The 12,021-nt window shown below is 44.1% G+C and overlaps 1 protein-coding gene across 1 annotated transcript in view; it reads left to right on the forward strand.

Annotated features, from left to right (window-relative positions):
- Positions 1-11,558, forward strand: part of SMIM35 (small integral membrane protein 35) — a 43,086-nt gene extending 31,528 nt beyond the window's left edge. Inside the window, exons 4-7 of the mRNA XM_068556043.1 lie at positions 4,016-4,118; positions 5,681-5,795; positions 9,765-9,898; positions 10,505-11,558. The gene's annotated coding sequence lies outside the window, so the exon portion shown is untranslated. The remainder of the gene's footprint in view (positions 1-4,015; positions 4,119-5,680; positions 5,796-9,764; positions 9,899-10,504) is intronic.
- The last annotated feature ends 463 nt before the right edge of the window (positions 11,559-12,021 follow it).

Below are 12,021 nucleotides of genomic sequence, written 5' to 3' on the forward strand. Positions count from 1 at the left end.
GATTGACATAATTATTAATGTCTTACAGATGGGAAAGTGAGGTCAGGGACAACATCACTTGTCTGCATCACTCAGCCACTTAGTGGCAGAGCTAAGATTACAGTCCAGGTCTGTTTGACTCCAGAGCTCATGCTTTTGCCACCATATAAAAAATGCCCTTCCCAATCTTGGAAGAGTTCTTGGGAAAGACAAGTGTCTACTGAGCTGAGAGAGAGAAGGAGAGGAGGGTGAGGGTGGGGGAGGAGGAACAGCTCAGGGCTGAGTATAGTGGGAAGAGGGAAGGTGAGGAGCCCCAGAGAACATGTGGGCAGAGCCTTGCCCCCATGGCCACACTGGGAAAATTTTAGGACAAGTTTTGGGCTTTGGATGGTTCCATTGTCCCATTTTCGCTCTACTTCATCTTGGTCTTCAGGTTGATGCTTCTGAATGGGCACCACTGTGGGGTAGGGTGGGCATCTGAGCGGTAGGAAGTCCAGCTCGAGTGTGGTAACAGACGCGGCTTGCAGTTTCTGTCCCTGGACTGGTGATTAGGGAAGTTCCAGGCCTTGTGATCACCATGTCAGAGCTAAACATAACAGGGAGAGAGACCTCAATGGAACCAACGCCGAGAAGAAATCAGAGAAAAGGAAGCTGCCTGGGGATACTTGGTAGTCACTGGGTCAAGGCGAATGACAGATGTGAGGGGAAGAGGCCATCAAGGGCCAGCCCAGCCCCAGGAGGAGCCTTCTTGCTGTTGGTTACAGAACCTAATTAACATCCACATCCATTCACCCGTCTGCCTGGCTCTCTCCTGGATGAGAATAAAAGAGCTCAGCAGGGACAGAACCCCCTTCCGAATGTCCCTCTCCCTCTCTCTTCTGTTCAGATGGTGGCTCAGACTTGAATGGAGAGTTGCTTGAATTTTAGTTGGATGGGTGATAGGCCTCCCTAAAGGGTTTTGGGCAGGAGAGAGACATGGCAGATTTGCATTTTAAATAGAAGAGGAAACCCAGAGTACAGAGGTAACTAGCTAAGGTGACTCAGCTAGTTAGTGGCAGAATCAAAACCCTGATCTGATTGAAGTTCAACTTTTTGCCTGACAGGCCCCAACAAATAAGCTTGTGGAACTATGAAGACCATGTGAATCACGTGTCATGTTTTGTGCCCCCTAGCAAAGAGAAAAGAGGAAGAAATACTGGTCTCCCAGGTGAGGGACCTCCCCTGCTAATTCTCTTGAATCAGCAGAGCTGGGGCCAAGGGCCATCTCAAGCCTGCAGTCTACTCGGGATATCATTCTTGGCCAGTGGTCAAGATCCACAAGGCTGCTGGGAGCAGCCTGTGGGCCTCAGAAACAGGACACCTATTTCTCGCCCTAGCTTGGCCACTGCCAGGTGTGTGCCCTTGCACCAGTCCCTTTACCTCTATTAGCTAATGACAGGATTGGAAGAATTGTAACCTTCCTGGGCTGTTGCAAGGCCAGATACGGAAGTGTTCTGACAACTGATAAAGGCTTCCCAAATAAGAGGGGGTGTGGCTAGTAGAAATATTCAGCAGAAAGGCCTCATACTAACTAGAGGGAACCAGTGCCCTTTCCCCTTGTCTGCATTCACTTGTCCCTTCTCCAGGCTGTATGTTGTGCTGAACCCCACCCCACCCCAGGACAACTGGGGCCTTTGCCCACACTTGGACTCCTCCTCGCCTCCAATCATCTTATCAGGAAGGGTGAGCACCTAGCCCATTGCCATTGCTCTCATGAACCTGGGTAGGAGAGATTAAGAACGCTGACAAAAATATCCCATTCCCTTCAAGAAACAGCTGTGTTTTCCTTCTGTAGTCCAGATGACTTTGACTTCTCCAGTTTTTAGGGGTGTCATTTCCCTTTAATTCTAAACTTAACAGCAGTCTGAGCTCCTATCCTATGAAGGGAGGAAGTTCATCTGCTCTTGGGTTTCCATTTCCAGAGAACTTGTGGGGTTCTCCAGGGAAGTCTCCCATGCCCAGGGCTCTCCTGGCAGTCTCACACCTCACTTCCTAGGGTCTCATGGTGCTGGGCTGCAGCTGCCCACTTCAAGTGTGGACACAGGGCCTATCACATTTTGACTTGCTGTTGGAGGCTTGCAAATAGCAGAAGTACCAAAGAGATAGTTTTCAACTCTATTAAGAAGTAGCCACTCGGAGCTGCCACCAGTTCGGTCCCGTTCTGAAAACTTTCCTTAAGCTCCTGGCAGTCATTGTGGCAGGAAGGAACCAGTTAGCGTCCCACCTTTGGAAATCTCCAGGCCTCTCTAAACAACTTCCTTGCCCCCAGAGAGGGGAGAGGCCTTCCGTTCCCTGCTCAAAGCCCACTACTTCTTCTTCTTATTTCTCGCTTTAAGATGATTCACAGGAAGAGCATCAATATCCTTCAAGGGAAATTCCTAGCCCCACCCCAATGTATAGTGTGGCTCCAATGGCCCACAAAGGGCTAGTTGCTGGCATATTTCCTTAAGTCTGCCTTAGCCTCAGATAACAGCACAAGTGGGACAGCATCTGTATGGCCCAGACAGTGGCATGTCAAGCACATTCCAGGGCCCTGCACAGCCATTCCTCCACGGAGGGGAAGAGACCAGGTTTACCTGCTTCTCCTGTGCGTGTCTGGGCTCCTGGTCTTCTATGAGCAAAACCACGACAAAGAACCGTGATGTTCAGGTGTGGGATGGGACAGCCTAAATTCAGCCTATTTTTCTAACTTCTCCGGGCCATGGATCTGCTAAGGAGATACTCAGTTGACATTGCCAAACAAAACCTCTAGACCTCGGTCTGAGGGACCTGTCTTGGGTCCACTACTGACGTCTGGGCCTTTGCCCAAAACTATGGGCATATACTTACTTTCTGTTGACATGACTAAGAAGGTTCACCCAGGACAGAGGGAGGCTCCCACCTAAAGACAAATCCTAATTACTACTCTGTGATATAGAAATTGCTTGTAACCCTTGAATTACAGTTTTTCAGTTTCAAGAATTTAAAGGTATCCATTCCACTGTGCCTCTGGTAGCAGTAGGAGTGCTGGGTGGGAAGACCTAAAACCAGGCTTTAAGCCCCAGTTTGTCAGTTGTCATCTGTGACTTTGGGCAGGTCACAAATTCCCCAGGTCTCAGGTTTCGTACCTCTAATATAAAGATGATACCTCTTCTTACAGCCTATTGGGGTTGTCGAGAGGATTAATGTAAGCAAACGTTTGTTAAGTACCCTTGACTAGGTCCTGTGGGATACAAAAATTAGTCATACGCTGGCCTGATCAGGAGCATGTACTTTCAGGGGATTTAAACCTGTAATAAATAACGTCTAAGGACCAGCTTAGATGTAAGGTGTCTTGTAAATTCTAAGGTGTAATACACATGTAGGGTATTAGTACTGCTGGTATTGTTCTTATGGATTGGGTCTCCTTTCTGGTCACTGCCAGGCCAAGCAGATCTTGGCCAGGTCGTAACCCCAAGCCTGTTCTCCCCGTCCCCTCATGGCTCCAAGAGATCTTGCTGCCCCTTGGGATCCTGGAATCCGTACGTGGAGGACAATTCATCTGTACCCCTGCTTCTCTTCCAGCACTTTCCCCAGGACATACTGGAAATAAGGTCTTTCCTCTTTCACAGAATTAATGACAAGTACAAGAAATGATAATTGGAGGTCAGCTGGGCATGGTGCATAGAAAGTGTGCACATGTTCCCGGTGGATGGGTGCGTGGGAGGGGAGCATGGAAGAGGGAAGTTCTACAGTCCGAGGGCGCAGTTCAAGTTCTTATAATTTATAGGAAAATGAAAGTCAGAGAGGAGGAGCTCAGTTAGCTAGACAAGTTCACACCTCACCCCCAGATTCATTCTGTGGCCATCTGACCTTTTGGGACATAAGAACAAGTGAGTTGTCCTTCTCACCTTGTTCCAAACTCTTTTTCACAAGCCAGCAGTTGGGTGACTGATAACGGGAAGTCCTGCTGGTCCTTCTGGTGGCCGGTAGCCCCTCCTTTCTGCCTGCACTAACCTGCCCTTCTCTCCTCCCTCAGCCCCTCCTCCCAGGACACCAAAGGAACCCAAGTGGAAAATTCTCAGGACCCATGAGAGAAAAATGAACATTTCTTCTGCAGCTTTTTAGAGTTCTTGAATATGGTGAGGTTATTTTTTATACTTCTTGGAACTTTGGTTTGGTAAACACATTTTTTTAACACATAAAAATTCTTTGATTATGTAATAAATGTTCAGAAATATATACCATTTATCAACACTTTGATGTATGGTATGAAGCACCAAATAGGTGACTCATGTTTAATGTTACCAATTGTGGAAATTCTAAACCTAATTTCAGAAAGCTGAAGTGAATAAATGCTCTGAGGCTCATGAAATTTTTGTAAGTGGTCACTACTTGTGTCCACATTTATAAATTAACAGGAGGGTTTCCATGCGAGTACTGGATACTTGCCCATCCATTGTTCTCAGGAGATGCTCCCTTTGCAACCATATAATGAGGTACTTCTTCTGGCTCCTGGACTAGGAACCTCTTTCCATTACATGTGTTCTTGAGCTCTGGACTCAATTCTTTCCCCCTCTCCATTTAACTTTCCTCCCCACACCAACTCTGGTCATTACATACTAAAGCGTAAGTCAGTAACTCAGCTCCTCTGAGGTCCCACTTTGATAACAAAGTCCATTATTGCCACATCTTCCTCACGGCCCTTCTCCCTCTTGGGTCAACAGCTTGAATCTGCTAATATTCATTGAGTACTTGCTCTGTGTCAGCCACTGTGATTAGCACCGGGGGACAAAAATGAAAAAGAGACTGTGTTTGCCTTGGAGGATGCTTAGTTTGAAAGCGAGGGGAAAAGGAAACCTAGCGTTTATTTTCGTGCTGGCTAATGCGCTGTTATTACTTCATCTGATCCTATTTGAGGTATTCTTTTCTCATTTTACAGAGGAGGAAACTGAGAGGTTATATGATTTTCCCAAGGTTACTCAGCAAATGGTCCAGTCCAGGCCTGTCTGACCCTACATCACCACTTTCCTTTTCACCCCTACTCCCACCAGCCACAGACATAAAGAAGCAGATGGGACATTCCAGCTGTAGGTCAGTTGGGAGGTTGCCAGGCAAAGAACTAGGTTGAGGCCTGTTGGCAGGTGTCTGGATACAACCGTGTCCCCCTGTGAGAGACCCAGAACCCAAGGCAGCCAGAGTGAGGTGTATGTGTCAAATCTCCCTGTCTCTTTAATTACAAGAATTTCTCAGGAGCCTGAACGTGATTACATGTAGGACTCATTTGTTTTTAAAGGAATAGTTTTATTTTTATTTTATTTTATTTTATCTTATCATTTTATTTTATTTTATATTTTATTTTATTTTTTGGCTGTACCGTGCAGCATGTGGGATCTTAGTTCCCTGACCAGGGATTGAACCTGTGCCCCCTGCAGTGGAAGCGCGTAGTCTTAACCACTGGACCGCCAGGGAAGTCCATGTAGGACTCATTTTGATGATCCTTAATTTAATCACATCTGCAAAGACCCTGTTTCCATAGGAGGGACCATTCATAGATTCCAGGGATTAGGACATGGATAGCTTCTGGAGAGCCATTTTCATCTTACCACAGTGACCAGTTTCAACATTCATTTCTGTATTCATTCAATCCTACCTTGATTCAACATATATTTATTGAGCATTTACTCAATACCGGACACTGCAGGACACTGGGAAGACATGGTGAGCGAAGCAGAGCCTTCTCGGAGCCTTACAGTTTAGAAGTGGAGATGGGCGTTGATCAAATAATCATCCAAATAATATGCAAAATTGCAACTGTGGTAAGTGCCATGAGAGTCCATAATTGGGACCTGACCTGGTGAGAAAGGCCCAAGAGAACTTCTCTGAGGAGGTGCTGCTTGAGTTGAAATCTGAGGGACGAGTTGGGGTCACCAGGTTAAGAGGGGAGGGAAGAGTGTTGCAGGCAGAGGGAACAGATGGCAGGACCAGGGCATGACCAGCACCGGCAGGATGTGCAGGGCTTGGGGAGGGGCCCATGGGGAGAGGGGTGTGGGTTTCAGGCACTGTGTGTGGGGGTCAATCTGTTGTGCCTTCTCCCCATCCTTTAGCCCAATCCTAACTCGTGGCCCCTGCCTGGTATCCTAGGACCCTTCCTCCCCGTTCCTCCTTCAGGCCTCATCCTCTCACTTCCTGCCCAGTGTGCCATGTGGTTTAGCAAGGAAACCCCCTGAGCTCAGTGTTAAGGGCAGACCTCTAATCTTTGATCAACGAAAAATTCAGAAGAGCTTACTGTGTGGCAGACATTGTGTCGGGAGTTACAGAGATGAAGACAAGAAAGTGACATTCTTCTGGCCCTTGAGGCAAGAGACTATAGGGTGGAGGGGAAAGCGTGAGGGCTTGAATGCTGAATAGCCTGTTGACCTGCATTGAATCTCCTTTCTACTACTTACTGCTGTGTGATCTTGGGAGAATGACTTCGCCTCTCTGTACTTCAGTCTCTTTCAGGAGCACTCAAGTCAACCAACTTTTAATATGGCCCCACTGTGTGCTAGGCAGTAGGCCAAGTGCTGGCAACCCTCAGAGACCTGTCTGGCTGGGAGCAGAACACTGAGGTTGATTGTTTCCTCTCCTGGGACTCCAGCTTCAGTTCTGCTGCCTGCGGTGCTTGATCCAAATGGGTTTCCGGGGTAGATGCCACCAAGTGGTTTCTGCACAGGGGCCCCATGCCAGGCATAGTGCTCCAGGAGATGGCAGTCAGATGAATGTTCTGGGAGTGTGGACCCATCTGGCCTTCTTCCTGCCTCCTCTTCCCTCCTTCTGCAGAATATTCGACACTGTCTCCAGAGAACCCTCCTTGATAAACACTAGTCATTCCAGGCTTGTGCGTCACCCCCAACTTTGCGGAGTACTCTTTTGGCCAACAATTTTCATCTACATCTTTGTTTATTGGCCACTATTACTAGGTGCCTCAACTTGATGTTTTGGTAATGACACTGGTCCTAGTCTTTTCCATCAAACCATCTGTGTGAATAGGCCAAGATGGGGTCAGATAGCTTGCTAACTCTACTGAGTTTGGCAAATCGCTTTACATCTTTAAGCCTCCATTTCTATGGTAAAGTGAAAATATAAGTCCCTTGTCATCCTTCCAGGGCTTCTGTGAATATCAAATGATATTCTGCCCCCGCGTCCTGTTTTTACTCCATTGCGGTGCCCAAGATGAGGTTTAGGGTGGGGTGAGGAAGGGCAAAAGCTTGAGCATTGAGTGGTTGAACTCTCTAAAATTGGCTGAGCCTTACTGATACCCATGATTCCTCCTCTAAGGGCTGTTGCGGGTGCAGGTGGGTTAACTGCCCAGAAGTTGTCTTGTTAGGTTTCTTTTCCAACCATAGCGGCTTTTGAGTCTTCAATTCCCTCCCTGCTCTCTCGCCTTTGAACATCTGGGTGGGGGATTTTGTTCAGAGTGTGAAACAGTCTTCTAGATGGCTCAGGTCTTCATAGGTGTGAGGAGTTGTTTTTATCCTTTGGCGGGAAGGCATTTTCCATGTGAGCAGAGGTGTGAGGCTGTGACCCCTCATGCCCTGGGGCTGCTCTGCGCCTGAGAGTTCAGGCACCCATGGGAAGCCATGGAACTGGATTCTGGGGTAGGCTTTGGGGCAGGCTGAGGAGCCAGCCTAGTTACTACACAACCAGGCCCAGCAGGGAAGGGAGGATAGACAGCCTCAGAGATAGGCTGAGAAATGTGTGAAGGAGAGGATTCAGAGCAGGGTCTACCAAGCAGCACAAAATCTGGGTGGACAAACAATCTATGGAAATTCACTCCAATTTTTAGGGTATGGTGTGCAAGGCATAGCCAGGAATGCCATGGGGTTCACAAGTAGAGTAACTCTGAGTCTCAGTTTCTTTCTCAATGAAATGAGAATAATAGTATTTATTGCATAAGGTTATTGCAAGGATTAAATGAAATTAAATACATGAAAGATGTTTAGTACAGTGCATGGTGCATAAATGCCCAACGAATGTTAGCTATGGGAAGGTCTAGTTCAGGTAATGGTGGAATAGTTTGTACTGGATAACCCTCTGGCTGATAACAGTGATAAGCTCTGAGCAAAATATGGAAAATCCCAACTAGGAAATGAGACAAATCTCCATGTAGAAGAATTTCAAATCACTTATGTAAATACTCTACCCTCAATGAGCATCACTGCTTACTCCTTAAGTGTGGGCTGTGCATGGTGACTTTCTTTCAGAGGACAGTATGGAAAGAGGGGGAAAAGAGTAACCTTATAGTGGCGAAACCTGACAATCACTAACTCAGCCAGGTGATCAAGGTCAACATCAACAGTGATAAGTCATGTTGACAGTACCTACCCTTGATATGATGTGATGAGAATAGTACTTCGCCTCTGTGGTCTTCTTCTCCAGAGCCTGTAATTCCAGTATAGCCATGAGGAAAACATCAAACAAATTCCAACAGAGAGGCATTCTACAAAATATCAGACCAGTACTCCTCAAAACTGTCAAGGTCATCAAAAACAAGAAAGCTCTGAGAAACTGTCCCAGTTAAGAGGAGCTTAAGGAGACATGATGACTAAATGTAATGTGATATGGCAACCCACATAATGTGGTACCCTGGATGGGATCCTGGAACAGAAAAAGGACATCAAGTAAAAACTAAGGAAATATGAATTAAGCATGAATTTTAGTTAATGAAAATGTATCAACATTGGTTCATTAATTGTAACCAAATGTTCTCATATTAATAATAGGGGAAAATGGTGTGGGGTGAAAATTCTTTCAGCTTTTGTATAACTGAAAATATCTTTATGGTAACTTTATTTTTGAGAGATAGTTTTGTGGGCATAGAATTCTAGACGGATTGTTTTTTCCTGTCAGTTCTTTAAGGATGTTGTTCCATAGTCTTCTTGTTCACATTGGTTCTGATGTGACATATCCTTACCTTAGTCTTTCCTTTGTACGTAACATGTCCTTCTTTGACTGCATTTAAGAGTTTCTCTTTAACATTGGTACTGAGCAATTTGATTATAATGTGCCTTGGTGTAGTTTTCTACATGTTTCTTGTGCTCAGATTTTTTGTTTGTTTGTTTGGTTGGTTGATTTCTTAGACCTGTGGGTTTATAATTTTCATTAAATTTGGAAAATTTTGCTATCATTTCTTCAAATATTTTTCTGTTTCCTCTTTCTCTCATCTCCTTCAGGAATCTTTCAGGGAGTCCAATCTTAGGCCATTTGAAGCTGGCCTGCAGCTCACTGATATTCTTTTCTTTTGTGGCTATTTTTTCCTCTGTGTTTCATTTTGGATAGTTTCTATTGCTGTGCCTTCACGTTCACTGATCTTTTATTCCACAGTGTCTAATCTGCTGTTAATCCCATTCAGTGTATTTTTCACTTATGATATTGTAGTTTTCATCTCTAGAAGTTAGAATTGAGATTTTTAAAAATATAAGTATCTTGGTCTCTACTTAACTTTTTGAACCTATGAAATACAGCTATAATAATTGTCTTAATGCCTTTCTCTACCAATTCTGGCATCTGTGTCAGTTCTGGGTTGTTTCAATTTATTGATTGTTTCATCATTATGGGTCTTGTTTTCCTGTTTCTTTGCATGCCTTATAATCTTTGGTTGTATGCCAGCCATTGTGAATTTTATATTGTTGGGTGCTGGATATTTTTGTATTCCTATAATTATTATTGAGTTGTGTTCTGAGATGCAATTAAGTTTACTTAGCAAAAGTTTTATCCTTTTGTGTATTGCTTTTGTGATTTCTTAGGTGAGTCTGGCAATTATTCTCCTCTGTTGAGGCAAGACTATCCTGAGAACTGTACCCATTGCCCTGTGGATTATTAATTTCTCCAGTCTGGATAGTGGGGACAGGTACTGTTTCCAGTTCTCTGTGAGCATCAGGTACAGTTCACTCTTATTCTTTCAGATTGTTCTTTGCATGGCCTCTGGTAGTTTCTTCATTTGGACACACTAATCAGTACTCTGCTGAATACTTGAAGGGAACCTCCTTCAGATCTTTGATGTTCTCTCTGCGTGTAGCTCTCTCCTCTCTGGTATTCTATCCTATGAACCCCAGCTGCATAGGCTCTACTTGAGTTCCCCCTCCCTGTGCTATGGCCTGGAAACTCTCTCAAGGCAACATGTTGGGGCAATCATAGGGCTTTCAGGGTTCTTGTCTTTTGTTGCCTGAATTTCAAGATCCTGAAAACCAATATTACATATGTTTTTTCCATGGGTGGGGGGGGGCAGGCAGTGGTTGTTTCAGGTGGGAAGGTAAAATGGTCCCTGTTACTCTATCTTGTCGAGAAGCGAAAGTTCTCACTTTCATTTTTGAAGGACATTTTTGCTGATTATAGAATTCTAGGTTGGCAGTTATTTTCTGTCAGCACCTTAAAAATATCATTCCCTTGTCTTCTGGTTTCTCTTGTTTCTGCTAAAAAGTGTATTAGTTTTGTAGGGCTGCCATAACAAAATAACTTTTAAACAACAGAAATTTATTTCTCACAGTTCTGGAGGCAAGAAGTCCAAGATCAAGATGTCAGCAGGGTTCCACAAAATGGGGGAAAATATTTGCAAATGATGTGACCGACAAGGGATTAATCTCCAAAATATACAAACAGCCCATGCAGCTCTATGTCAAAAAAACAAACAACCCAATCAAAAAATGGGCAGAAGACCTAAATAGGCATTTCTCCAAAGAAGACATAGAGATGGCCAAGAAGCATATGAAAAGATGCTCAACATCACTAATTATCAGAGAAATGCAAATCAGAACTCCAGTGAGGTATCACCTCACACCAGTCAGAATGGCCATCATCAAAAAGTCTACAAACAATAAATGCTGGGGAGGTTGTGGAGAAAAGTGAACCCTCCTACACTGTTGGTGGGTATGTAAATTGGTACATCCCCTGTGGAGAACAGCATGGACGCTCCTTAAAAAACTTAAAATAGAACTACTGTATGATCCAGCAATCCCACTCCTGGCATACATCCAGAGAAAACCATAATCCAAAAGGATACATGCACCCCAATGTTTATTACAGCGCTATTTACAATAGACAAGACATGGAATCAACCTAAATATCCATTGACAGAGGAATGGGTAAGGAAGATGTGGTACATATATACAATGGAATATTACTTAGCCATAAAAAATAATGAAATAATGCCATTTGCAGCAACATGGATGGACCTAGAGATTATCATACTAAGTGAAGTAAGTCAGAGAAAGACAAATATATGAGATCACTCATATGTGGACTCTAATTATTTAAAAAAGGTACAAATGAACTTATTTACAAAACAAACTTACAGATATTGAAAACAAACTTACGGTTACCAAAGGGGAAACATGGTGGGTGGATAAATCAGGAGCTTGGTATGAACACACACTGCTGTATATAAGATAGATAACCACTAAGGACCTACTGTATCGCACAGGGAACGCTATTCAATATTCTGTGATAACCTGTATGAGTAAAGAATCTACAAAAGAATGAATGTATGTATATGTATAAGTGAATCGCTTTGCCGTACACCTGAAACTAACACAACATTGTAAATCAACTCTACTCCAATAAAATTAAAACATTAAAAAAAGAAGATGTCAGCAGGATTGGTTTCTTCTGAGGCCTCTTTCTTTGGATTGCTGATGGCTGTCTTCTCCCTGTACCTTCACATGGTCTTTCCTCTGTAAATGTTTGTGTTCAAATCTCCTCTTCTTATAAGGACACCAGTCATTTTGGATTAGGGCCCACCCCAATGATCTCATTTTAACTTAATTACCTCTTTAAAGACCATCGCATTCTGAGGTACTGGGGGTTAGCACTTTAACATATAAATTTGTGGGGAGGGCTACATTTCCACTTATAACAAAAAGTCAGCCATTAGTCTTTTTTTAAAATTAAATTTTATTTATTTATTTTTTATACAACAGGTTCTTATTAGTTATCTATTTTATACACATCAGTGTATACATGTCAATCCCAATCTCCCAATTCATCCCACTGCCACCTGCCACCCCC

This window comes from Eschrichtius robustus, chromosome 11 (assembly GCF_028021215.1).
Source record: "Eschrichtius robustus isolate mEscRob2 chromosome 11, mEscRob2.pri, whole genome shotgun sequence".
NCBI classification, from domain to species: Eukaryota; Metazoa; Chordata; class Mammalia; order Artiodactyla; family Eschrichtiidae; genus Eschrichtius; species Eschrichtius robustus.